This window comes from Mustela putorius, unplaced genomic scaffold, assembly GCF_011764305.1.
Source record: "Mustela putorius furo isolate JIRA1106 unplaced genomic scaffold, ASM1176430v1.1 tig00003834_pilon_pilon_pilon, whole genome shotgun sequence".
NCBI classification, from domain to species: domain Eukaryota; kingdom Metazoa; phylum Chordata; class Mammalia; order Carnivora; family Mustelidae; genus Mustela; species Mustela putorius.
This window is the reverse complement of record NW_025421987.1, coordinates 109,147,853-109,173,969: the sequence shown is the minus strand read 5'-3', so window position 1 is coordinate 109,173,969 and position 26,117 is coordinate 109,147,853. Positions and strand designations below refer to the sequence as shown.

The 26,117-nt window shown below is 39.7% G+C and overlaps 1 protein-coding gene and 1 long non-coding RNA gene across 2 annotated transcripts in view; one reads left to right on the top strand and one right to left on the bottom strand.

Moving 5' to 3' along the window:
- CPNE4 (copine 4) overlaps positions 1–26,117 on the bottom strand; it is a 484,610-nt gene that overhangs the window by 433,424 nt on the left and 25,069 nt on the right. The window lies entirely within an intron of this gene.
- On the top strand, positions 5,047–18,805 carry LOC106006823. The gene is made up of 4 exons (XR_001181107.2): positions 5,047–5,137; positions 5,239–5,345; positions 5,569–5,748; positions 17,211–18,805. It is a non-coding gene; the product is annotated as an uncharacterized LOC106006823 (long non-coding RNA).

Below are 26,117 nucleotides of genomic sequence, written 5' to 3'. Positions count from 1 at the left end.
GTGCCTGACTTAATCCACGTGTCTTCCTTTGGAGTTTTAATTATTCATTTCTCCATGAGAGCAAAAGGTTGGATGCTCTGGGTTATTTATAGCTAGGGGATTGTAGAAGAACACAGAGAGTAGGAGGAGAGAGAAGAGAACCAAAGGAGAAATTCCATTAAAAATAAAATGAACTCGGGCAGGAAGGCAGAGAGGCTGGAGATGAAAAAGTCAACAAGTAGGAGGGGAAGGAATCCATGCACATGGTGAAGACTGAGAAAGTGGAGCCATAGAAGGAGAAACTCAATAATGTCAGAGTGAGATGCAAAAAGTCATAAAGAAAGGAAGGAGAGAGAGCCCAGAGATGGGCACAGAAGAAAATTCTCACACCAGGAATGAGGGTTTTTATTACAGCCTGGTACTTTGATCATTGCCTCTCACCCTGCTATTGTCAATCTGCAGTGCCCAGATGTGATCTGATCAGATTGGACTGATGGTCCTGTAGGACAGCAGAACTCCATGGTTTGGAGTTACCATGGAATCCCAAACTTCCTGGGAATTCACTGTCACAGCTCTATAAGCCATGACCTGTTGGGGTTTTTTTGTTTTTTTGTTTGTTTTTAATTTAAGTTAGGAGGAGATAATTAAGGCATGGCCGCATCACTTTGGAAAAGCATCTTCTTGTCCAGAAATAAAGCAACCCAAATTTCAGGAGGTCTGGAAAGTTTGTACCAGCATTTTTGAAACATTCCAAAATGTCCAAAGCATCTGCTCAAAAAATCACAGGACCCTACTGCTGATGATGAGAACGGCTGGGTCACACCAAATACTATTACATGGAAATAATAACACAGGGATAGGTCTAGGGTGAAGGTGTTGTCATAAGTGCTGACATGAATATTATTACTGCAAATGCCTGAAGATTCCCTCCCTCCACCATGGTTGGATGTAACTAACCTATTTTCATATAAGGTCTTTGGATTTCTAACATCCCCTCAACTGTCTGATTCACTTGCCTGAAAAAATATTTCCCAGGATATGAAAAGTCTGTTTTTAACCAACAGTGGAAAGGGCAGACCACTCGGGAATGAAATTTTCAGACATTGCAACAGCTACTGTTATCCTAAACATGGAAACAAATTTGACAGATCAGATTCTGCCCAAACAGTCCTCCTCCTCCCTGCTGCACAGACGGGTCCTCAGAGCTGAATATGCTACAAGCAGCAACAGGCAAAGGGGCTCCTGAGAAATGGTCTATTTGAAGATGCAGCATCTAAAATCCATTTAATTTTCCTCAGTCTGGAAGCAACATGACCTCGATAAAGTCTCTAAAATTCTCTGTCTTATTTTTCTTTATTTTTATGAATATAATGAAAGGACTTACCTAGAAGAGAGAAAAGATACATATTTTATAGATGAGAAGACCGGCACTTCAAGGACCCATAGCTAATGTTAGTGGAACCAACACACAGCCCAATATCTTTGATTTCAAGCACAGAGCTGGAGTTTCTTTTATTATGTACAATATGGAGAACGTTTTTATAGGTAGAGGGAAGCCATTTTAGATGGAATGTCCAGTACACTGACAGGTATGACTATTTTAAAAATTAGGTTAATGACAATAAAATGGTCAGATTTGATAGGCACTTAAATGTGAGGTCACAGTGTTAGCAAACAAGATCTTGCAAGCAGCAGGAAAAGGTTTTTGAGGAGGAAACTGGCATAATGAGAGTGCTGTTTCATGAAAAGCAATTTGCGTTTCCGGAGCAATGGTGACATCAGTGACAGAAATAGGAACATCCAGAAAATAGCCAGTTTGGAAATAATAAGGTGAGTTTGATTTGCTGCCTGTTGAGTTTGAAAAGTGAGTACACCATACAAAGAGAAATATTTCTTAGGAAACTTGAGATATTGAAAGCAGAGGAAAAGATTACGCCAACAACTATCAATTTAGTAATCACACGAGAATATGTCATTATTGAAACTAAGAGACTAGTTAGTCTTTTAATTATCCAGGATCCTTCAGTTATAAGCAACAGAAACCCACTCAAGACCACTTAACAAAGACACGTATTGGAAGGTTATGAAGAAAGTCACAGAAATAAATGATTTCCTCCCTTCGACATGACTGAAAGAATTGTTAGACTGGAAAAAAGATCTAGATTCTTATCTTGGTTTTTCCACTCATTACCTGTGAAATTTTGATTGACTTACTTAATATTCCTTAGTTTCCTGGTCTTTATAAAGAAAGAGGTAGAATCGGGTAATACAGAAGATTCATCTTAAGTCTGGTGCTCTCAAATATTTTTGTTTTCAAGAACTATTTTCTGAGATACTAGGAAAGGGCTTTCCTAAGAAGAAAGAGTGAGATTTGGGAAAAAATGGAATTAAAGGACTTTTCCTATAATGCAGGGGATTATCTGTGGTAATGCCTACTAGTCTTCTGAGTTCTGTCTCACTAAAGCAATTGGCATTTCTAAGTCACACAGTCAAACTAAAAATAATCTCTTTTCAGAAAGTTCAACATTAGACATAAAAATCCAAACTCTCCACAGATGTTATTTCTACCATACCCTAACTTCTAGAGTTGTAAATGATAAGTCTGATGCCAGTCTGATTCTCTTTTTCTCTTGCCATTAACTTCTGCATAATTGGAAGCTTTTGATAGTTTTGTCTAGATTTAGGGGAAAGCCAGGAGCTCTAAAAGCATAAGCTAAATGACTGTTCTTTTTATTTATTTTTTTAATTAAGACAGCTCAGAACTCAGTTAAGGACCTTCAATTTATAGACTCAAGTTCTTCTTCAAACTAAGGAAATTTTCCTTTATTATTTTTTTAAATTAATTTATTATTTTTTAAGATTTTATTTATTTATTTGACAGAGAGAGAGAGATCACAAGTAGCCAGACAGGCAGGCAGAGAGAAGGGGGGAAGCAGGCTCCCTGCTGAGCAGAAAGCCCAATGCGGGACTCGATCCCAGGACCCTGAGATCATGACCTGAGCCAAAGGCAGGAACTTAACTCACTGAGCCACCCAGACGCCACCTTTATTATTTTTTTTAGATAACTGCCTTTCTTCCATCTGCTCTTTTGTAGACCTCCTGGAATGCCTATGTTAAAGTCCTCAGACCGTCCTCTGGGTCTTTTAGTATTCCTCATTATTTTAGTATTTTTGTACCCTTGCTTTGTGCTTTGAAATATTTCCTCCCATTCAACTTCCAAGCCACTCTTTTAGCTCTTAATAGCAATTATTTTCGCTTTCAATTGAACTATCACATTTTCAACATAAAAAATAACTTTAAAATTCCAATAACTCTTTTTTATGCTATAAACAAATCTTCCTAAATATTCTTTATCACTGGTCATCTTGCATCCCTAATAGCTCAATTTCTCTAGGCAACATCGGTCTAGATACTCCACTGGGCCCTCTTCCCTAGGGCTACACAATAATTTCCTTTGATCAGTTATAACTGAAAATCTTCCCTATTCCTCCTACCCTCCAGCAAACAGTGGAATATGTGGCAGTCACTGTAGGCCAGTGAAACACTAGTTAGTAACTGCTCATCTTTTATTCATTCTCCTAAGGGAAGCTTCTCTACACCCAGACCTTCTGAATCATAAGAGTTAGTGGTCTCCTGGACTCAAGGATTTAAAGGATTTCATCATGTCCCCTTAACTTCCTGGAAGTCACTTGGGGTCCAGGAAGATCCATTAGGCTAATCAAAAACCACACTTGAACTCCTTGTTTAAGAAGGTCCTTTCAACTCTCCTAAATCAACATAGTCATTTTTTGCCTATTTTGGCTGTGTGTTTTTTGCTGTTGTTGTTTTTTAATTTTTTTGTGTTTTTTGCCCTTGGCTCCCTGAATTCAGATTTCCTAGACCTTATGTGGCCGAAAGGGCATTAATGTCCTGACTTTGCTCTCTTATCCAGAAGTTCCACGGAAAGTAGCCTCAATTATACCTCTGATTTCTGCCAGCTTGCTGATCCCAGATGCCACTTGACTCAGTAGAAGTAAATGGGAGTTGAGAGGAAATGATATGAAGGATACACATTCAGGCTGCCATCGTCCATAATCCCTTATCTTAACATGGCCCTTAAACTCAAAAATTTTTTAAATACAATCGAATAGGAGCACCTGAGTCGCATAGTCAGTTAAGCATCCAACTCTTGGTTTAGGATCAGATCATGAGAGCAAGGTCCCCCTTGGGCTCCGTGCTAAGCATGGAATCTGCTTGAAATTCTCTCTCCCTCTTTCCCTACCTCTCCCACTTGTGCGCGCGCACACACACACACACACACACACACACTCGCTCTCTCAAATAAATAAATCTTAAAAAATAAAATAAAATACAATTGAACAGATAAAAGTGTAAGTTTCTAAAAGATATAAAGTGGGGTGATTATTCACATTACAGGATAAACTCTGCTTCACAAAGTATTGCAGTACAGATTAGCGGGCACCTCATTTGAATTACAATAGCCTGATTAAAAACAAACAAACAAAAATCCTCCACAGGTGCTGGTTTTTCATGGTATGTCTATTGCAGAAAGAGAAATCCAGGTAAGTTTCCCCTCATCCCTCATCAAGCTACTCTAGATTGTCTTAATACTATAAATTTATCTTTTCCTCAAACCAAGGACTTTACCAGACATTATTGGATTCAAATTATGCACTAAGCAGTTCCTATTGAGAGAAGAGCACCAAGTGTTGAGTTATTTAATAGTGAAAGGCACAATGGAAGATGGCTACTCGAGTTAGGTCTCCAAATAAATGGATTCTCCACTGGGCACTGTAGCATCAGACTAGGACTGATGGGGGTAACATTGGTTTGGGGGATATGTAATAGGACTGATGGGGGTAACATTGGTTTGGGGGATATGTACAAATTCAATTATAACTTGCTTCTTTTCATATCTCTGTTTATAATATCCAGAACACTTACATACCTGGGGCCAATGCAAAGAGAAGCTTTCTAGCTTCTATTCTATTCTATTCTATTCTATTCTATTGGAAGATTCTATTCCAATGTCCTCATTGGTTGTCCATTTCTTCTGTGGAGTATACGTTCATCAATTAATATGATGCGCAGATCCAGTTCAGTTCTCTGCTCCTACATAATACAAGGTCAGCTAGATTGAGAAAAGGAAGACTTGGAGGTAGATATCATCAGGCATTCTTTCTCTCTTGTCCTTCTCTGCCACTCCAGAAACTCCAAGAGCATAGAACTAATGATTTTTCCTGTCTTTGAACTTCAAAGATCCCCTGTTGCTGTGGCTACAGGCATCCTAGATAATAATCCATAAGCAAGACAAGAAAACCATGTCCAATTGCTAACCCCACTGTGTGTAGTAATTACCCTCTACGGTAAGTGCTTCTTCACCCTTACCCCCTTAATTAGGATGACTACCAAGAACTATATTGGGAGAAATATATTTTAGCACTACTAAACATTAGATTAATGACCCAGTGTGGTCATATGACAGCTTACCAGTGTGTTTTTCCATTTGCTATCAACAATTTCTCCCTAGATATCAAGGCACATAGGGCAGATGCCTCATATCACCAGCTGTGACCCATTTTTATTCAGGCTTTGAAGATGTTAAGAAATTGAATTAACTGCCTTCATCTGACAATGGCAGGAAAGAAGAAATCTTCTGGAGTGGCATTTTCTTAAGAGTTTCTGATCCACTAAGAAACGATTCCCATCTACTCATTCATCATATACACAGTGTGCACTTGCTATGCATTGGGTACTGAGGATAACACAGTGAGTACAATGGATGGAGTTGTAGCCATTTGGAATTTAACTGTTCTTTCCTGTATTCACTTCTTCATCAAACGTTTACTGAGTCCTATGATATATCATGCCAATGTTGACCACAATGGTCAACTAATTTAGATTATGGAATGAGAACAGTAGAACAGATAGTCCCCCATCCCTAGTTTATGTTATAATGGAGGAAAAAGAAAATTACCAAATTATAAGAAATGCTATGCAGATTATTAAAATAGCGTGATGCTCTAAAGATAGACTATGGTCATACAGGAGGGGTGGTCAGGGAAGGCTATGATCTGAGTGATACCAAAGAGGCAGTTACATGATGATAAGGGAAAAGACATTTTATACACAGAGAAGAGCATTCCAGACAAAGGAAAGAACTAGTGTAGAGGCTTTACAGCAGGAAAAACCTCAGTGTGTTTGAGGACAAATAAGAAAAACAATGTACTCTGTAACCCAGAAATCTCAATTCTAGATACTTATCGAGGGTGAAAAAGATAGCTTTGTACACAAATGTACATGAACAGCAGCCTTATGGTTAACATGCAGCAACTGTACAAGGACAAAATGTGTACAGCCATGAAGAAGAATATTACTCAGCAACTAAAAAGAGTGCGCTTGTAAGGACATGGATAAATCTCAGGAACATTGTGTTTAGTGAATGAGTCTCATGTAAAAGACAGTACATATGGCATATCTCTATTTATATGAAGCTCCAGAGAGGAAAAAGAAATCTATGATAGAAAATCTCAGAATGGTGGTTGCAACATTGGATTCTAGTTGATAAAATTAGAAGAAAATGTACTGATGTCTACAGTTTACTCTGAAATGCACCAAAATATAAGATGGATTAATAGAAGAGTAAACAAAGGGATAGATATGTTATCTATTCAACTAAAATTGTTAACAGTAGAACCTAACTCATAGGTACATGGGTGTTTACTGTAAAATACTTCCAAATTTTCTGATATTTCCATTTTTTCCATAATAAAAGTTGGGGAAAGAAAAGAAGGTCAGTACAACTAGAGCACCCTAATGTGATGGCAACAAGTATTAACTGACTCATCCACACAAGGAAAAGTATTTCACTATGACGTTTTTGGTCAAAAATAATACTTCTTTTCTTCCATTCAATGGGTTTCATGGTTTCTAGTTCATAAATGATAAATTCTGTAGTCATATAGCATTTCCTCAATGCTGACTTATATAGCAACAATGTTCAGTGAATACTGAACCCTCTGCGCTGGCACTGTGCTGAAAGAACTAGGGAAAAAAATAGGTGTTATTTACTTCGGCTAACAAGAAGCTTGCAAAAGTAGTTGGGAAGATTGGGCCAACTTGTATGTAATCTTCAGAGAACAACCTGGGAGAGATAAAGCAATAATGCTACCATGGAAAATGGGATTTAAAGAAAAAAGCAATTGGCAAAGAGGAAACTGGAGTGGACCCATAAAGACAGATAACCTGGATTTATCTGCAGAATTTAAATAATAAGTGGGTAAAAGGCAGTGTGAAGTCTTCCAGTCACAACGTGATGTTTATAACAACTTACTATGTGTTGACCTGTGCTAAAAACATTATATTAATTCAATTTAATAAATACTTATCTTATCCCCAAGTGCTAGGGAAAAAAATGGGGCACCCATTTTTGTTTTGTTGTTGTTGTTGTTGTTTTATTTAATGAACCTTACATTCTAATTGGTCTAGGGGCAGAGTGGCAGTCAATAAACAAGATAAATAAAATATCCACATTAGTAGACAGTGATAAGAGCCAAAACAAAGAATGGAGCAGGGAAGGAGGATATAGAATGTTAAGGTGATACGGCCCTACAATTGCACTGCTAGGTATTTATCCAAAGGATACAAACATAGTGATTCAAAGGGATACATGTACCCCAACATTTAGAACAGCAATGTCCACAAGAGCCAAATTGTGGAAAGAGCCCAGATGTTCTTGGACAGATGACTGGATAAAGAGAATGTGGTATATATACATACATATATAAGTGTACATATATATGTGTGTGTGTGTATGGTATATACTATGAAATATATATATATAAGATGGTACATATATATGATGGAATATATAATGGAATATTACTCAGCTGTCAAAAAGAATGGAAAATGGAATCTTGCCATTTGCAACAATCTGGATGGAACTAGAGCATATTACGCTAAGCAAAATAAGTCAGTTAGACAAAGACAAATACCATATGATTTAACTCATGTGGAATTTAAGAAACAAAACAGATAAACATAGGGGAAGGGAAGAAAAAATCAAATAAGATGAAACCAGAGAAGGAGGCAAATCATAAGAGACTCTTAACCATATGAAACAAACGGAGGGTTTCTGGAGGGGATGTGAGGGGGGGATAGGGTAACTGGGTGATAGACATTAGGAGGACATGTGATGTAATGAGCACTGGGTATTATATGCAACTGATGAATCACTAAATTCTACAGCTGAAACTTAAAACAAAATGTTAAGGTGAAGTTAAACATTTTAGATGAGGGAAATCTCATTGAGAAGAGAATTCTTGAGTAAAAACATAAAGGAATAGAGAGCCAATGATACGGGTTTCAGAGGAAGACATTTCAGGCAGCCAGAACAAATCACAAGTGCAAATATCCAGGCAGGAGTATTGCAAATATGTTAAACATCAAAAAAATGGAAGGGGGGGCGCCTGGGTGGCTCAGTGGGTTAAGCCACTGCCTTCAGCGCAGGTCATGATCTCAGAGTCCTGGGATCGAGTCCCGCATCGGGCTCTCTGCTCAGCAGGGAGCCTGCTTCCCTCTCTCTCTCTGCCTGCCTCTCCATCTACTTGTGATTTCTCTCTGTCAAATAAATAAATAAAAACTTAAAAAAAAAAATGGAAGGGTGCTTCAGTGGTTCAGTTGGTTAAGGTGCCACTCTTGGCTTGGCTCGGGTCATGATCTCAGGGTCATGAGATCCAGCCCCATGTAGGGGTCCGCACTCAGCATGGAATCTGCGTTTTCCTCTCCCTCCCCTTCTTCCCATTATCTGCCTTTCTAAAAACAAACAAACAAACAAAAAAACAAAAAAAAAACTTTTTTCTTTTTTTAAGATTGTATTTGTGTATTTGAGAGAGAGAGGATGAGTGAGAGAGAACACGAGCAGGGGCGGGGAGAGGGAGAAGCAGGCTCCCCACTGAGCAGAGAGCCCAACATGTGGCTCGATCCCAGGACCCTGGGATCACGACTGGAGCAGAAGACAGACACTTAACCAACTAAGCCAGCCAGGTGCCCCGAAAATAAATAAAATCTTTTTTTTAAAAAATGGAGAAGACCTTATCTCATGTAATCCCACAGCTGTCAGTCCTATGAGCTGTGTCCTATTATCATCCACAATTTACAGATGAGAAAACTAAGGCATGGAAATGTTAACATAGCCTCAAAACTCAGAACAAAACCTCAGTGACATTAGTCATGACCATGTCAGAACAAAGTTGCTTTAATGTACAAGTATAGTCTCTCTAATCTTCACTTTGCATGATAAGCCTTACCAAGAGAGAAAAGTATAAGTGCCTATTAAAACCTGAGCAAGAAAACAAAGCAAATTCAACTAAATCCTGATTACTAAATGATTTACTCGGCTGGCTAAAGAACAAGAAGGTCAACTAGGTTGACCAAAAGATGACTTGATTTGATTAATCTTACTGTCCAAGAACCAAAATAAAATGCTTTCCTAAAGGGACAGAGGGAAAATCTTATCCAAGTGTGATGAGTAGATAATGTCAGGAATGTGGTTGCTTTAATCAATACACCACAGATGAAATGATAAAGGCAATCTGTCTGCACATGAAAACTATAAGTACATCACAAACATGATGGAGCAACTGTTACAAACAGAAACCCAAAGCCTCCTGACCTGGTCCAGAGGAAATAGCTGGAGTAATGCAGTTCTCAGCATTTAAAAAGAAAAAAGAAAAAAAAAAAAATCCATGCATACTGAGTACGTGACTCCGAGCAACAGTTCTTAAAAACAGCTCCATGCCTGTATGAAGAGATGGAACATGGGTCTTAAGCCTTCTCCTTCCAAGCATTCCACGAATGAAAGAAATATCCAGACACTCAAGGGATGAATCCAGGCTAAAACCCACACCCATAGGCCACACCACTGAGTCTCTCGAAATTATAGAATGTTATTTATGGCTTGCCCAGTGCAAGAAATCATTGGATGTTAATTCTGGTAACCCATATACAACTAAGCTCATTTTTCTAACTTCCCTAGATCAGCAGCTGCTGAATAAGATTTTTTTCCCATTTGTGATCCTTTCCAAACACTTCTATTTTCCTTAACCAGGTTATGCTGTTCCCAGGGAGTCCTGGGCTCCTTTCTGAGAGATGGTATCACTGTAGTCACAGCAGCGCCAGCTAATAAAAATCTGTTAGGCTGCCCATCTTGTCGTCACCTCTGGCACCCACAATCCACTGTGGCAACATCTTCCCATGGCCGCTTTGTTGACTTCTCTTATTTGCCCCATCAGTCATCTCAATAGCACACCATGGCGTTCAGAATAAAATCTCAGAAGGCCCAAGACCAACTGCTGCAGAGATGGATATTAAATTAAACCCATGCCTTGGCAGAAAGCCTCAGAGGGACCCAAGAAGAAAAGGCAAGTGACACAGATCAAAGTTCTCATTAATGTGTAGCTGACTTGTCACTTTTATGGGAGTCTGTGTAAGGAGCTGAACAGGAATTGATTTAAACAGGAATACAAGGCATTGGTGTTCCAGAGAAATTTAATTTTTCTTGCCACTGTTAACCCACAGATTTTGAACCGTTGTGTTTTCATTATCATTTGTTTCCATGATTTTTTTCAATTCTTCTTTAATTTCCCGGTTGACCCATTCATTCTTTAGAAGGATACTGTTTAGTCTCCATGTATTTGGGTTCTTTCCAAACTTCCTTTTGTGGTTGAGTTCTAGCTTTAGAGCATTGTGGTCTGAAAATATGCAGGGAATGATCCCAATCTTTTGATACCGGTTGAGTCCTGATTTAGGACCGAGGATGTGATCTATTCTGGAGAATGTTCCATGTGCACTAGAGAAGAATGTGTATTCTGTTGCTTTGGGATGAAATATTCTGAATATATCTGTGATGTCCATCTGGTCCAGTGTGTCATTTAAGGCCTTTATATCCTTGCTGATCTTTTGCTTGGATGACCTGTCCATTTCAGTGAGGGGAGTGTTAAAGTCCCCTACTATCATTGTATTATTGTTGATGTGTTTCTTTGATTTTGTTATTAATTGGTTTATATAGTTGGCTGCTCCCACATTGGGGGCATAGATATTTAAAATTGTTAAATCTTCTTGTTGGACAGACCCTTTGAGTATGATATAGTGTCCTTCCTCATCTCTTATTATAGTCTTTGGCTTAAAATCTAATTGATCTGATATAAGGATTGCCACTCCTGCTTTCTTCTGATGTCCATTAGCATGGTAAATTCTTTTCCCCCCCCCTCACTTTAAATCTGGAGGTGTCTTCGGGCTTAAAATGTGTTTCTTGGAGGCAACATATAGATGGGTTTTGTTTTTTTATCCATTCTGATACCCTGTGTCTTTTGACAGGGGCATTTAGCCCATTCACATTCAGGGTAACTATTGAGAGATATGAATTTAGTGCCGTTGTATTGCCTGTAAGGTGACTGTTACTGTATATGGTCTCTGTTCCTTTCTGATCTACCACTTGTAGGCTCTCTCTTTGCTTAGAGGACCCCTTTCAAGATTTCCTGTAGAGCTGGTTTGGTATTTGCAAATTCTTTCAGTTGTTGTTTGTCCTGGAAGCTTTTAATCTCTCCTTCTATTTTCAATGATAGCCTAGCTGGATATAGTATTCGTGGCTGCATGTTTTTCTCGTTTAGTGCTCTGAAAATATCATGCCAGCTCTTTCTGGCCTGCCAGGTCTCTGTGGATAAGTCAGCTGCCAATCTAATATTTTTACCATTGTATGTTACAGACTTCTTTTCCCGGGCTGCTTTCAGGATTTTCTCTTTGTCATTGAGACTTGTAAATTTTACTATTAGGTGACGGGGTGTGGGGCCTATTCTTATTGATTTTGAGGGGCATTCTCTGAACCTCCTGAATTTTGATGCTCGTTCCCTTTGCCATATTGGGGAAATTCTCCCCAATAATTCTCTCCAGTATACCTTCTGCTCCCCTCTCACTTTCTTCTTCTTCTGGAATCCCAATTATTCTAATGTTGTTTCGTCTTATGGTGTCACTTATCTCTCGAATTCTCCCCTCGTGGTCCAGTAGCTGTTTGTCCCTCTTTTGATCAGCTTCTTTATTCTCTGTCATTTGGTCTTCTATATCACTAATTCTTTCTTCTGCCTCATTTATCCTAGCAGTGAGAGCCTCCATTTTTGATTGCACCTCATTAATAGCTTTTTTGATTTCACCTTGGTTAGATTTTAGTTCTTTTATTTCTCCAGAAAGGGCTTTTATATCTCTCGAGAGGGTTTCTCTAATATCTTCCATGCCTTTTTTCGAGCCCGGCTAGAACCTTGAGAATTGTCATTCTGAACTCTAGATCTGACATATTACCGATGTCTGTATTGATTAGGTCCCTAGCCTTCGGTACTGCCTCTTGTTCTTTTTTTTGTGTTGAATTTTTACGTCTTGTCATTTTGTCCAGATAAGAGTAAATGAAGGGGCAAGTAAAATACTAAAAGGGTGGCAACAACCCCAGGAAAATATGCTTTAACCAAATTAGAAGAAGAGATCCAAAATCGTGAGTGGGGAGAAAGGGGATAAAAAGAGGTTCAAAAAGGAAGAGAGAAAAAAAAAAAAAAAAAAAAAAAAAAAAAAAAAAAAATTTTAAAAAAAGAAAACACCTAAGAAAAATGTAAAAAAAAAAAAAAAATATATATATATATATATATATATTTAGATAAACTAGTAAAAAATCGTTAAAAAAGAAAAAGGTAACAGTTAAAAAAAAAAAAAATTTTACCCGAAGGCGAGAAAAAAAAAAAAAAAAAATGAAAAAAGAAAAAATTAAATTAACTGCAAGACTAAAAAAAATCACAGGAAAAAAGCCATGAGTTCCGTGCTTGGCTTTCTCCTCCTCTGGAATTCTGCTGCTCTCCTTGGTATTGAAACCGCACTCCTTGGTAGGTGAACTTGGTCTCGGCTGGATTTCTTGTTGATCTTCTGGGGGAGGGGCCTGTTGTAGTGATTCTCAAGTGTCTTTGCCCCAGGCGGAATTACACCGCCCTTACCCGGGGCCGGGGTGAGTAATCCGCTCGGGTTTGCTTTCAGGAGCTTTTGTTCCCTGAGCGCTTTCTGTACATAGAGTTCCAGAGGACGGGAATACAAATGGCGGCCTCCTGGTCTCCGGCCCGGAGGAGCCGAGAGCCCAGGGCCCCACTCCTCAGTGCGCCCTCAGAGAACAGCGCCCAGTTACTCCCGTCTGCCTGACCTCCGGCCGCGCTCCGAACTCACCGAGCCTGTGACCGGTTCAAGGTAACACGGAGCTGCGAGCTTACTGTCGGCTCTGTCTCTGTAGCCGGCTTTCCCGTTCCAATACCCGCAAGCTCTGCGACACTCAGACACCCCCGATCCTTCTGTGGCCCTGCGGGACCTGAGGCCACGCTGACCCCACGTGGGCTTCGCCCCGGTTTAGCCTCTGGAGCGATGTCCCTCAGCGGAACAGACTTTTAAAAGTCCTGATTTTGTGCGCAGTTGCTCCGCCGCTTGCCGGGAGCCGGCCCCTCCCCCCGGGGTCTATCTTCCCGTCGCTTTGGATTCACTTCTCCGCCGGTCCTACCTTTCAGAAAGTGGTTGATTTTCTGTTTCCAGAATTGCTGTTCTTCTTCTCTTCGATCTGCCGATGGATTTTCAGGTGTTTGCAATCTTTAGATAAGCTATCTAGCTGATCTCCGGCTAGCTGAAGCAGTCTCAGCTTGCTACTTCTCCGCCATCTTCAACCCAAATACCTAAGCCTTTAAAATTATTTTTATTTTTGGCCAAGTTAGATTACATTCGAAAAATGTGAAATATGACATTAAAGTCTTTATGAAGCATCTTTCTGCATGAGGCACTGGCCCTTGTTTTCCAGAAGCTTACAGTTTAGGAAATGAGGGATGCAGGTTTGAGGTGAGGAAGCGTGCCTCTGTCAGGCCTGCAAAAACAAAATTAGCCAATGATGCCCATTTAGCAACTTAAAAAAAGAAAAAAACCTAACCATAAATCAATCTCTTTAAGAGTTATTTATATCTGAGTCCACATTAAAACAATCATCTTGGGGGTACCTTCGTGCCACAGTCCATTAAGTGACTCTTGATCTCAGCTCTGGTCATGATCTCGGGGTCCTGAGATGGAGCCCACAGCAGTCTCTGCACTCAGCATGGAGTCTGCTGGAAATTCTCTCTCCCTCTCCCTCTGCTCCTCCCACTCATGCTCTCTGTCTCAAATAAATAATTTTTTTAAAATCACTGTTTATAATAAATAAAAATTTAATTAGAGGAATGCACCAAGCAATGTCCATCTGATAGGCTAATGATCCCCATGAAGACAACAGTGGCCCATTCATTAAACCCTCATTACTCAGTCTAGTTCTGCAATCAGCAGTCTCAGCACCTCCTAGAAACTAGTTAGAATGCAGACACTCAGGCCCACTCCAGATCTACTGATGCAGAATGTGCATCAGTTGCTGGGACTCAGGACGCACTGAGTTCAATGACTAAGTTGTGGGTCCTGAATGGAACTCATGGTCACGGACACACTCTGCTCATTTACTCATCGTTGGCAGCTGCATACTCTGTAGGGCTGTGGGCCACACGGATGACATCATGGCCGCTCATGAGGGACTCTACAGAGGTATGTCAGGGAACAGTGGGGCCATCTATCAAGATGGCAATTTCTCCATCTATTTTGGGTAATTCTCTCTAGTCAGGAGGTTTTGAGCTATTACTCTGATGAGCTTCTTCACAAACCCCCTGCCTGTCAGTTCCCACTTTGCAGACCCTAATACCTTGCCCTCCTAATTTGTTCCTGGGGAAGAGGCAAGTGGAGCTGATTCTCCTCCTCTCTTGACTAGGATAACAGGCATACAATGACCTCAAAATCTGCAGGACCATCTCTCTCCTACTTCCAAAGGAAGCCATCCTCACATCCTGATTCTGGGTGGTCGGCCTTAGGGTCACTTTGAGAGCTCCATATGGGGTGATGTGTCAGTGGCGACGGTATCCTGGCATGGTATGAAGCATCCTAATGGTATCTTTTTAGCACATATCCTGAGAAGCAAGTGATTAAATTAAAATTCAACTAATATCTCTCTTCTCCATCCAAAATAAGAAGTTACTTGATGGAAGACTGTATGACTATACAGGTCCTGATTAAAAATGCAAGGCTGCTGACAGTGAAGGGCCTCAGAAACTGAGCTGCTGAAACTTGCCAGCCCAGCATTTTAATTGCAAGATGACATTCATCAGAAGATACCAAATTAACTAACCTGGAAGAGCAAAAGGGGACAGTGATGTGGGGACAGGCTGACCCTAATTAAATTGGATTTTTTGATGGGAAGAATGGTCCCATCATCTCTGAATGGCATCTCTCTTCCTTCCTGCTCTCTGCGTACTTCTCAACACCATCTATAAGTTGTAAATGCCTTCAGAAGGGAAACAGAGCAAGGAAATGATCTATAATGAGCACATCTTAATTCCACTCTGTGAGACAGGATTACAAAAATACATACATCTAAATAATCATTCTATATCTGTATTTTAAAATGTATGTTTTTTGCATATTATGTATCTAAACAAAACAACTAATGTTAATTGTTAGAAATTGACTTTCAGTATAAAACTTTTGGTAAAATTCAGAAAAGTATAGGAAACAAAATAACCATTAAGTTCAGAGATTATAGCTGTTACTATTTTGATGTACTGATTTTCAGTATGGGAGGGAAGTGTGTGTGGAGAAAGAGACAGACACAGACAGCAATTGTCAGAGAGACAAAAACAGAAATTTGGGATCATAATGCATATAGTTTTATAGTTTCTATTAATGCATACATATTATATTCTATTAAGTTCCCTTAGCAACATTTTATGAAGGATTTTAACAATCTGATAGAAAATATTTTTACACTGACATTAAAGAAAAAAATCTCCCTTGAGTTGTAATTAAGAAAATAAAACAATTTCTCAAAACAGCACATTCTTGATGGTTTAGAAGAAATATCCTTTTTTAAAAATTGCACTTACTGGTATAGCCAACATATAGAAACTTCAAATAGCCGAATCAGGACTTGAGTCACTGTGGTTAAGCACATGGAGTTAAAATTAACATCACATGCCTGATGGAAGTGCAAGTCCATGAAACTATTCTGAAGAAATATCTCGGTATTATAGCTGTTACCTTTAATTGTTTCCACGAGTCAGTAGTAGAAAAAAAAAAAAAAAGAACCAATACCACTAAGGTAGAGTCTTCTGGGGCTCACTTATATCTATGTTTCCTCTCCTTCTGAGCTCAAGGGAGAATTCCTCTGCTCTACCTTCTTAGCAAATTGAGAGCATATGACCAATTTCAGCAAACAGAATGTGACCAGAAGCAATGTGTGTTTCTTCAGTGACCACTGCAAGACAGTGCCAACACCAGCTGCCCTGCTGTGGTGACTATGAAGGAGGCCTTGTATTGAAATGGCAGAGACAGAGATCAAGGGCAGTGCCTTGGATCACCGCTAATGGGGAACAACTGCCCTAGACAGCTTCTCAGTAGCACTAAGCCATTGGGGTTATTTGTTAAGGTAGCTTAATCTATCTTATACTAATATAGTCACCAAAAGAAAGAAAAAAAAAGAATGTTCTATTCTGATCATATGTCCTATCACATACGCAGGATAGCTGTAGGCTTTACAGAAGATAAGGTAGGCAACAATCTGTTAAGGCACTCTTCTTCCCCATCTGTCCACCTGATAAAACAAGGTTGGTCAGAGTGTGTGAAGGGACCAAAAGCACGGATCTGGGAGAGCAGATCTCAGGGTCAGTTGACACTGACCTCCTATGTTTAGTAGGCATCTACTATGTCTAGTCTAGTCTAGTCTAGTGGGACCTACCATGAGAAAAACTGCTTTGTGGGGCTTCTAGGAATAAAGAAGTTAATCAGGGATAGTCCCTGCCTTCTAGAAATGTAAATTCTAACACAGAAGAAAACCGTAAGAGTACAAAGATAGGGTGCTTCTAACAGCTGTGTGACTTTGGGGAGGTCACTTATCTTGCTGAGCCTCAGGTTCACCATCTGTCAAACAGGGATTAAAAACAGTACCTTCCTCACTGAAGTGCTATGAGAATAAAACATCTAGCACAATGCCTAGCACAGAGTGATAACTCATTAAATACCTACTACTGCTGTTTTTTATTTACTTTTTAGTTATCTGGAATATTATTATTAACACAGAATTGTTTCTCCTTCTATTCAAGGAAAGTAGTCTATTCCTCCCTCCTGAGTGTTAAAATATACAATACATACAATACTACAGAAAAAGCACGGAATATGCAGCAGACAATCCAGATATGAAAAACTGGAACCCATACCCGGGGTCACGTGACTTTTGAAGACTTCAGTTCTATCATCAATAAAACTGAGATAATAATATCATCATTTCAGGACTCTTGAAAGGTATTATGGAAATCAAGTGCGTAAGTCAGAAATACAAATTTCTTCCTCACTCCTCACCTTCTTCAAGAAAGATAACCAGAACAAAAGATGTAAAGTATCTTTACAACAGTAAGGACATTATCCCTAAGTATCCTACTGCAAAGCTGTATATACTGCAATTCCCTTTCCAAATTCCTATAAATCACAACCTTCCATTTCCTGAAACTTTGAAATTGTATTCATTGTTACTCACATTTTTTTAACCAGACACAAATTTTTCTTTTACCTTTGTAGTTCTATGGGTTGAGCTATTGTATTAAGAAGTTGATTGAGAAATAAACTGTCTTTACCAGCAACAAGCAATCAGGAGCCGTCAACTCCACCTCCTACGGATTTCTGTTATCACAGAGGGGCATGGAGCACTAGGACTTCAGGGGGACAGCACGGGGAAAGACTTGTTATATCACAATCATCAAGTCTTGAGAAGACACCAACGTGACCGGTTTACTGCTAACTCAGGGATAGAGATATTAAAAGTTAGTTATAGAAGAAACAGGACATTGGAACTGGGTAAATCTTCCTGCCAGAGAAGCTGAACCTATGCTTCAACAGCTCCTACTCTAACAGCTTCTCACATCAGCTGATCTAGATCTGTTCTTTTTTACTTTTTGTCAATAATACAAATGGTATGCCCACCATCTCTACCAGGTGGGGGGGTTCTCAGATGTTTGATCCAAGCTTCTCTCACAAAGAGGAGGAAAAAAAGCCAAGAGCGTGATGTGATCAGGTAGGAGAAAACAGTGAGGGTCTTACAGAGTTTGCAATTTGAAGCCCAGGACCTGCAAAAGTAATCATTTCAGTATATTCACTTCTCTATTTTGATCCTAAAGACCTAAATATTTGGTTCAAAGACAAGATCAGACCCAAGCCATCAAGTTGAATTTTAAGAAGGTCTTTTCTCCTATTTCCCAAGAAGGAACTCTAGAATCAGAGGAGTCTGCATTCTAACTGGGAATCCCTCCCTCCACCCTACCATGTCACTGACTCAATTTGTGAACCTGAGCAAGTAACAACCTCCTTGAGTCCCAAATTCTATGCCTGCAAAATGGGGAAACACAACTTACAGAATGGAGTGTTAGGAAGATTAAATGAGATTGTATATGTGAAGTGCTTGGCAGAATCACTGTATATGACCACGCAAGTTGAACACTATCTCCACACTTTGAATGGCATGTCTTAAAGTTGTGCAGTGTAAAACCTATACAACCACATATGGCAGCCCTTTTCCTTCATTCAACAGTACCATTCATTCAAACATTCACAAACTATGTTCCAGGCACTATTTCTTCTCTCAGCCTCCCTTAGTAAGCCTTAATGAATTATTCTTCTATAAATTTATTCTAAATAAATTCTTGGATTGCCATGACACCTGTCATGATTTTATATTTTCTGTCTCACAATCAATTGAGTAATTGTTAATTACTCAACATACCCACCATATTGCCATATCCTAGTATTTCTGTTCATCGCTACATCCTGCTTCCCTAAGACCCAGCACAGAGCATGGCACAAAGTCTATTCACAATGGATACTTCTGATTATGAATGACATATGTCTTTCCTAATAGCATGGCTGAAGCCGACTTGGCTTGAAAACTACCAGCAAAAAAAGAGTCATTGTCTCTGCTTTCATTTTGAACCCCCAACCTCTAGATCACTCTCTGATACTTAATAAGTATTTAATAAATATTTATGGAATTAATGAAAAGCTTGAGACCTTGGAAATGTTAAGTAGAAATAGTTAGGAGCCCTGAAAGATGACTTACCAAATAAAGATTAAAAGAAATTTATTTTGGAATGGAAACCACCTACATTGAGTTCCAAGTGTGACATGGAGTATCCGATATAACAGCCTAATAATTGAAGAGTAATCCAAGAAAATCAGCTCTGTCCCAGACTTGGTATCTGTTCTTCTTAATGGTTCATAAATTGATATTGTGATAATAATATTACTAATACTATTTATCAAGTGCCTTCTATGCTTTGCAACTTTCAAATACATTATAACCAACCTTCACAACCATGCCATAATATATATACCAATGTATATAGACAGACATATGTATGTCATACATATGTACATGACATACATACATACGTACATACATACATACATACATATTTCTGTATATATACATACATACTGGCTACCCCTAACTGGACAAAGTTTAAATTACATGAGATGATAAGAATGTATTTAGCGCCATGTCAACACACAGCTACAAATTCCTGAGTGATAATTGTTAAGGCTCAAAAAAATGAAGGCAAAACAGAATCAACTGAGGTTTTAAGAGAAATTTACCAATAATATACATACATTCCTTTTTTAAGGGCAAGGAAACAGGCTCAGAGATGTTAAGTAACTCATCATGCCTTCTGTGCAGGAAATGATTGAACTGGAATTTAAAAGAGGCTCATCTGATCTCTCCATATGGAGAAATCAATCCATGTGCACATGTGTGCACAGGGACATGAAGGTACAAGCATGTGTACACCTCACACTGTTGCTACAGTTCAGGATATGCTCATAAACCCTTTCATGAGGAAGAGTTCACTGAAGTGAATTGCTAGAGATTTTTGTAGTAACTTTATTTAGCTCCAAAACATATATGTTCTTAAAATTTTACCCATTTAAGAAGCCTATTATCAATCCCCATGACAACATTACTGAGGAGAGAGACATCTCACTCTACACACGATTATGAAAATTCACAAGCAGTCCACTTTTCTGGCAAACTATGTCAATGACCTCCCTCACCTCCTGCATCCTGGGATTATTAAACTGGGATGCTGAACAGTTCAGATGCTACTCTGTGAGCCATACCCCAGGCTTTTTATTGACCTGAAACTCTCTGGAGGTTCTGCACTCAGAAAACAGTGGGTCACTGCGGAGCTGCCCACGTCCTCTTACCTAATAGAAGGCAGAGCTCAACAGGATGCCTGCTTGGAGCCAAAGGTAAGTAAGGGCTGGCACTGCGCCACACGGCTGGCTGCTCTAGGTCTTTCTCTGTGGCAGATGTCAAGGTCTGCAGGGTGTTTTATTAAAGGAAAAAAATGCAACACCTTCGAGACACCAGCCCTCTTCTCCATAAAGCCTTGGCCTGTGTGGAGTCAAAATCCTCCAAGAAACCCCAGCTCAGCGGCTCCTGGGGGTAGGGGTGGAGTCTGTTCCATAAGCTTCCAGGGCTCAACACAGCCTGTCCCCTTCCCCCCATGCTTGTTAGACACCCAGCGTGGTTTTCAGAGGCCATGTTGATGCCATATGTTCATGCCACTGAAGCGTTTTACTGCCTGAGCAGAGGCACTTAGCACAGGAGGAGCACATTGTTTTCATAGCTGGTTGGCTCTTAATACATCCCCAGGAGAATCTGGGCTCAAAGAGAGGGTGTCTGGGGAGTTTGGGAAGAGGCCAACAAGGTGAAGGTTAGTAAGGACACAATGTAAGTTCAGAATGTCCATCAGGCAGAGAGAAGGGCAGAATTTTGGAGCAAAAGAAAAAAAAATTAAGGAAGACATTAAAGAAATTATATACGCAGAGTTTTTTTTTTTTTCTTTAATGACAAATTAACATTATGTCAGTGATTCTCACTTGACCAGGGTTAATTTTCTCTCCCAGGGGGTACTGAGCAAAGTGTAGAGATTTTTTGGGTTGTCACAGTTGGGCAGAAATGAGAGTGCTACTGGCACCTAGTGGGTAGGGACCAGGGATAAGCCTCAGCATCCCACAGTGCACAGGACAGTCCCCAACAATGGGATTCTCTGGCCACAAATGTCAATAGTGCTGAGGTTGAGAAACACTGGGGTAATTAACACTGAGCAGATAAAAAAGCTCCCTTGGGAGGGAGGAGTCAAGATGGCGGAGAAGTAGCAAGCTGAGACTGCTTCAGCTAGCCGGAGATCAGCTAGATAGCTTATCTAAAGATTGCAAACACCTGAAAATCCATCGGCAGATCGAAGAGAAGAAGAACAGCAATTCTGGAAACAGAAAATCAGCCACTTTCTGAAAGGTAGGACCGGCGGAGAAGTGAATCCAAAGCGACGGGAAGATAGACCCCGGGGGGAGGGGCCGGCTCCCGGCAAGCGGCGGAGCAACCGCGCACAAAATCAGGACTTTTAAAAGTCTGTTCCGCTGAGGGACATCGCTCCAGAGGCTAAACCGGGGCGAAGCCCACGCGGGGTCAGCGTGGCCTCAGGTCCCGCAGGGTCACAGAAGGATCGGGGGTGTCTGAGTGTCGCAGAGCTTGCGGGTATTGGAACGGGAAAGCCGGCTACAGAGACAGAGCCGACAGTAATCTCGCAGCTCGGTGTTACCTTGAACCGGTCGCAGGCTCGGTGAGCTCGGAGCGCGGCCGGAGGACAGGCAGACGGGAGTAACTGGGCGCTGTTCTCTGAGGGCGCACTGAGGAGTGGGGCCCTGGGCTCTCGGCTCCTCCGGGCCGGAGACCAGGAGGCCGCCATTTGTATTCCCGTCCTCTGGAACTCTACGGAAAGCGCTCAGGGAACAAAAGCTCCTGAAAGCAAACCCGAGCGGATTACTCACCCCGGCCCCGGGTAAGGGCGGTGTAATTCCGCCTGGGGCAAAGACACTTGAGAATCACTACAACAGGCCCCTCCCCCAGAAGATCAACAAGAAATCCAGCCGAGACCAAGTTCACCTACCAAGGAGTGCGGTTTCAATACCAAGGAGAGCAGCAGAATTCCAGAGGAGGAGAAAGCCAAGCACGGAACTCATGGCTTTTTTCCTGTGATTTTTTTTAGTCTTGCAGTTAATTTAATTTTTTCTTTTTCATTTTTTTTTTTTTCTCGCCTTCGGGTAAAATTTTTTTTTTTTTTTTTAACTGTTACCTTTTTCTTTTTTAACGATTTTTTACTAGTTTATCTAATATATATATATATATTTTTTACATTTTTCTTAGGTGTTTTCTTTTTTAAAAATTCTTTTCTTTTCTTTTCTTTTTTTTTTTTTTTTTTTTTTTTTTTTTTTTTTTTTTCTCTCTTCCTTTTTGAACCTCTTTTTATCCCCTTTCTCCCCACTCACGATTTTGGATCTCTTCTAATTTGGTTTTAAAGCATATTTTCCTGGGGTTGTTGCCACCCTTTTAGTATTTTACTTGCCCCTTCATTTACTCTTATCTGGACAAAATGACAAGACGTAAAAAATTCAACACAAAAAAAAAGAACAAGAGGCAGTACCGAAGGCTAGGGACCTAATCAATACAGACATCGGTAATATGTCAGATCTAGAGTTCAGAATGACAATTCTCAAGGTTCTAGCCGGGCTCGAAAAAGGCATGGAAGATATTAGAGAAACCCTCTCGAGAGATATAAAAGCCCTCTCTGGAGAAATAAAAGAACTAAAATCTAACCAAGTTGAAATCAAAAAAGCTATTAATGAGGTGCAATCAAAAATGGAGGCTCTCGCTGCTAGGATAAATGAGGCAGAAGAAAGAATTAGTGATATAGAAGACCAAATGACAGAGAATAAAGAAGCTGATCAAAAGAGGGACAAACAGCTACTGGACCACGAGGGGAGAATTCGAGAGATAAGTGACACCATAAGACGAAACAACATTAGAATAATTGGGATTCCAGAAGAAGAAGAAAGTGAGAGGGGAGCAGAAGGTATACTGGAGAGAATTATTGGGGAGAATTTCCCCAATATGGCAAAGGGAACGAGCATCAAAATTCAGGAGGTTCAGAGAATGCCCCTCAAAATCAATAAGAATAGGCCCACACCCCGTCACCTAATAGTAAAATTTACAAGTCTCAATGACAAAGAGAAAATCCTGAAAGCAGCCCGGGAAAAGAAGTCTGTAACATACAATGGTAAAAATATTAGATTGGCAGCTGACTTATCCACAGAGACCTGGCAGGCCAGAAAGAGCTGGCATGATATTTTTCAGAGCACTAAACGAGAAAAAAAACATGCAGCCAAGAATACTATATCCAGCTAGGCTATCATTGAAAATAGAAGGAGAGATTAAAAGCTTCCAGGACAAACAACAACTGAAAGAATTTGCAAATACCAAACCAGCTCTACAGGAAATCTTGAAAGGGGTCCTCTAAGCAAAGAGAGAGCCTACAAGTGGTAGATCAGAAAGGAACAGAGACCATATACAGTAACAGTCACCTTACAGGCAATACAATGGCACTAAATTCATATCTCTCAATAGTTACCCTGAATGTGAATGGGCTAAATGCCCCTGTCAAAAGACACAGGGTATCAGAATGGATAAAAAAACAAAAAACCCATCTATATGTTGCCTCCAAGAAACACATTTTAAGCCCGAAGACACCTCCAGATTTAAAGTGAGGGGGTGGAAAAGAATTTACCATGCTAATGGACATCAGAAGAAAGCAGGAGTGGCAATCCTTATATCAGATCAATTAGATTTTAAGCCAAAGACTATAATAAGAGATGAGGAAGGACACTATATCATACTCAAAGGGTCTGTCCAACAAGAATATTTAACAATTTTAAATATCTATGCCCCCAATGTGGGAGCAGCCAACTATATAAACCAATTAATAACAAAATCAAAGAAACACATCAACAATAATACAATGATAGTAGGGGACTTTAACACTCCCCTCACTGAAATGGACAGGTCATCCAAGCAAAAGATCAGCAAGGATATAAAGGCCTTAAATGACACACTGGACCAGATGGACATCACAGATATATTCAGAATATTTCATCCCAAAGCAACAGAATACACATTCTTCTCTAGTGCACATGGAACATTCTCCAGAATAGATCACATCCTCGGTCCTAAATCAGGACTCAACCGGTATCAAAAGATTGGGATCATTCCCTGCATATTTTCAGACCACAATGCTCTAAAGCTAGAACTCAACCACAAAAGGAAGTTTGGAAAGAAACCCAAATACATGGAGACTAAACAGTATCCTTCTAAAGAATGAATGGGTCAACCGGGAAATTAAAGAAGAATTGAAAAAAATCATGGAAACAAATGATAATGAAAATACAACGGTTCAAAATCTGTGGGACACAACAAAGGCAGTCCTGAGAGGAAAATATATAGCGGTACAAGCCTTTCTCAAGAAACAAGAAAGGTCTCAGGTACACAACCTAACCCTACACCTAAAGGAGCTGGAGAAAGAACAAGAAAGAAACCCTAAGCCCAGCAGGAGAAGAGAAATCATAAAGATCAGAGCAGAAATCAATGAAATAGAAACCAAAAAAACAATAGAACAAATCAACGAAACTAGGAGCTGGTTCTTTGAAAGAATTAATAAAATTGATAAACCCCTGGCCCGACTTATCAAAAAGAAAAGAGAAAGGACCCAAATAAATAAAATCATGAATGAAAGAGGAGAGATCACAACTAACACCAAAGAAATACAAACTATTATAAGAACATACTATGAGCAACTCTACGGCAATAAATTTGACAATCTGGAAGAAATGGATGCATTCCTAGAAACATATAAACTACCACAACTGAACCAGGAAGAAATAGAAAGCCTGAACAGACCCATAACCAGTAAGGAGATTGAAACAGTCATTAAAAATCTCCAAACAAACAAAAGCCCAGGGCCAGACGGCTTCCCGGGGGAATTCTACCAAACATTTAAAGAAGAACTAATTCCTATTCTCCTGAAACTGTTCCAAAAAATAGAAATGGAAGGAAAACTTCCAAACTCATTTTATGAGGCCAGCATCACCTTGATCCCAAAACCAGACAAGGATCCCACCAAAAAAGAGAGCTATAGACCGATATCCTTGATGAACACAGATGCGAAAATACTCAACAAAATACTAGCCAATAGGATTCAACAGTACATTAAAAAGATTATTCACCATGACCAAGTGGGATTTATTCCAGGGCTGCAAGGTTGGTTCAAACATCCGCAAATCAGTCAATGTGATACAACACATCAATAAAAGTAAGAACAAGAACCATATGATACTCTCAATAGATGCTGAAAAAGCATTTGACAAAGTACAACATCCCTTCTTGATCAAAACTCTTCAAAGTGTAGGGATAGAGGGCACATACCTCAATATCATCAAAGCCATCTATGAAAAACCCACCGCAAATATCATTCTCAATGGAGAAAAACTGAAAGCTTTTCCGCTAAGGTCAGGAACACGGCAGGGATGTCCATTATCACCACTGCTATTCAACATCGTACTAGAGGTCCTAGCCTCAGCAATCAGACAACAAAAGGAAATTAAAGGCATCCAAATCGGCAAAGAAGAAGTCAAATTATCACTCTTCGCAGATGATATGATACTATATGTGGAAAACCCAAAAGAATGCACTCCAAAACTGCTAGAACTTATACAGGAATTCAGTAAAGTGTCAGGATATAAAATCAATGCACAGAAATCAGTTGCATTACTCTACACCAACAGCAAGACAGAAGAAAGAGATATTAAGGAGTCAATCCCATTTACAATTGCATCCAAAACCATAAGATACCTAGGAATAAACCTAACCAAAGAGACACAGAATCTATACTCAGAAAACTATAAAGTACTCGTGAAAGAAATTGAGGAAGACACAAAGAAATGGAAAAATGTTCCATGCTCCTGGATTGGAAGAATAAATATTGTGAAAATGTCTATGCTACCTAAAGCAATCTACACATTTAATGCAATTCCTATCAAAGTACCATCCATCTTTTTCAAAGAAATGGAAC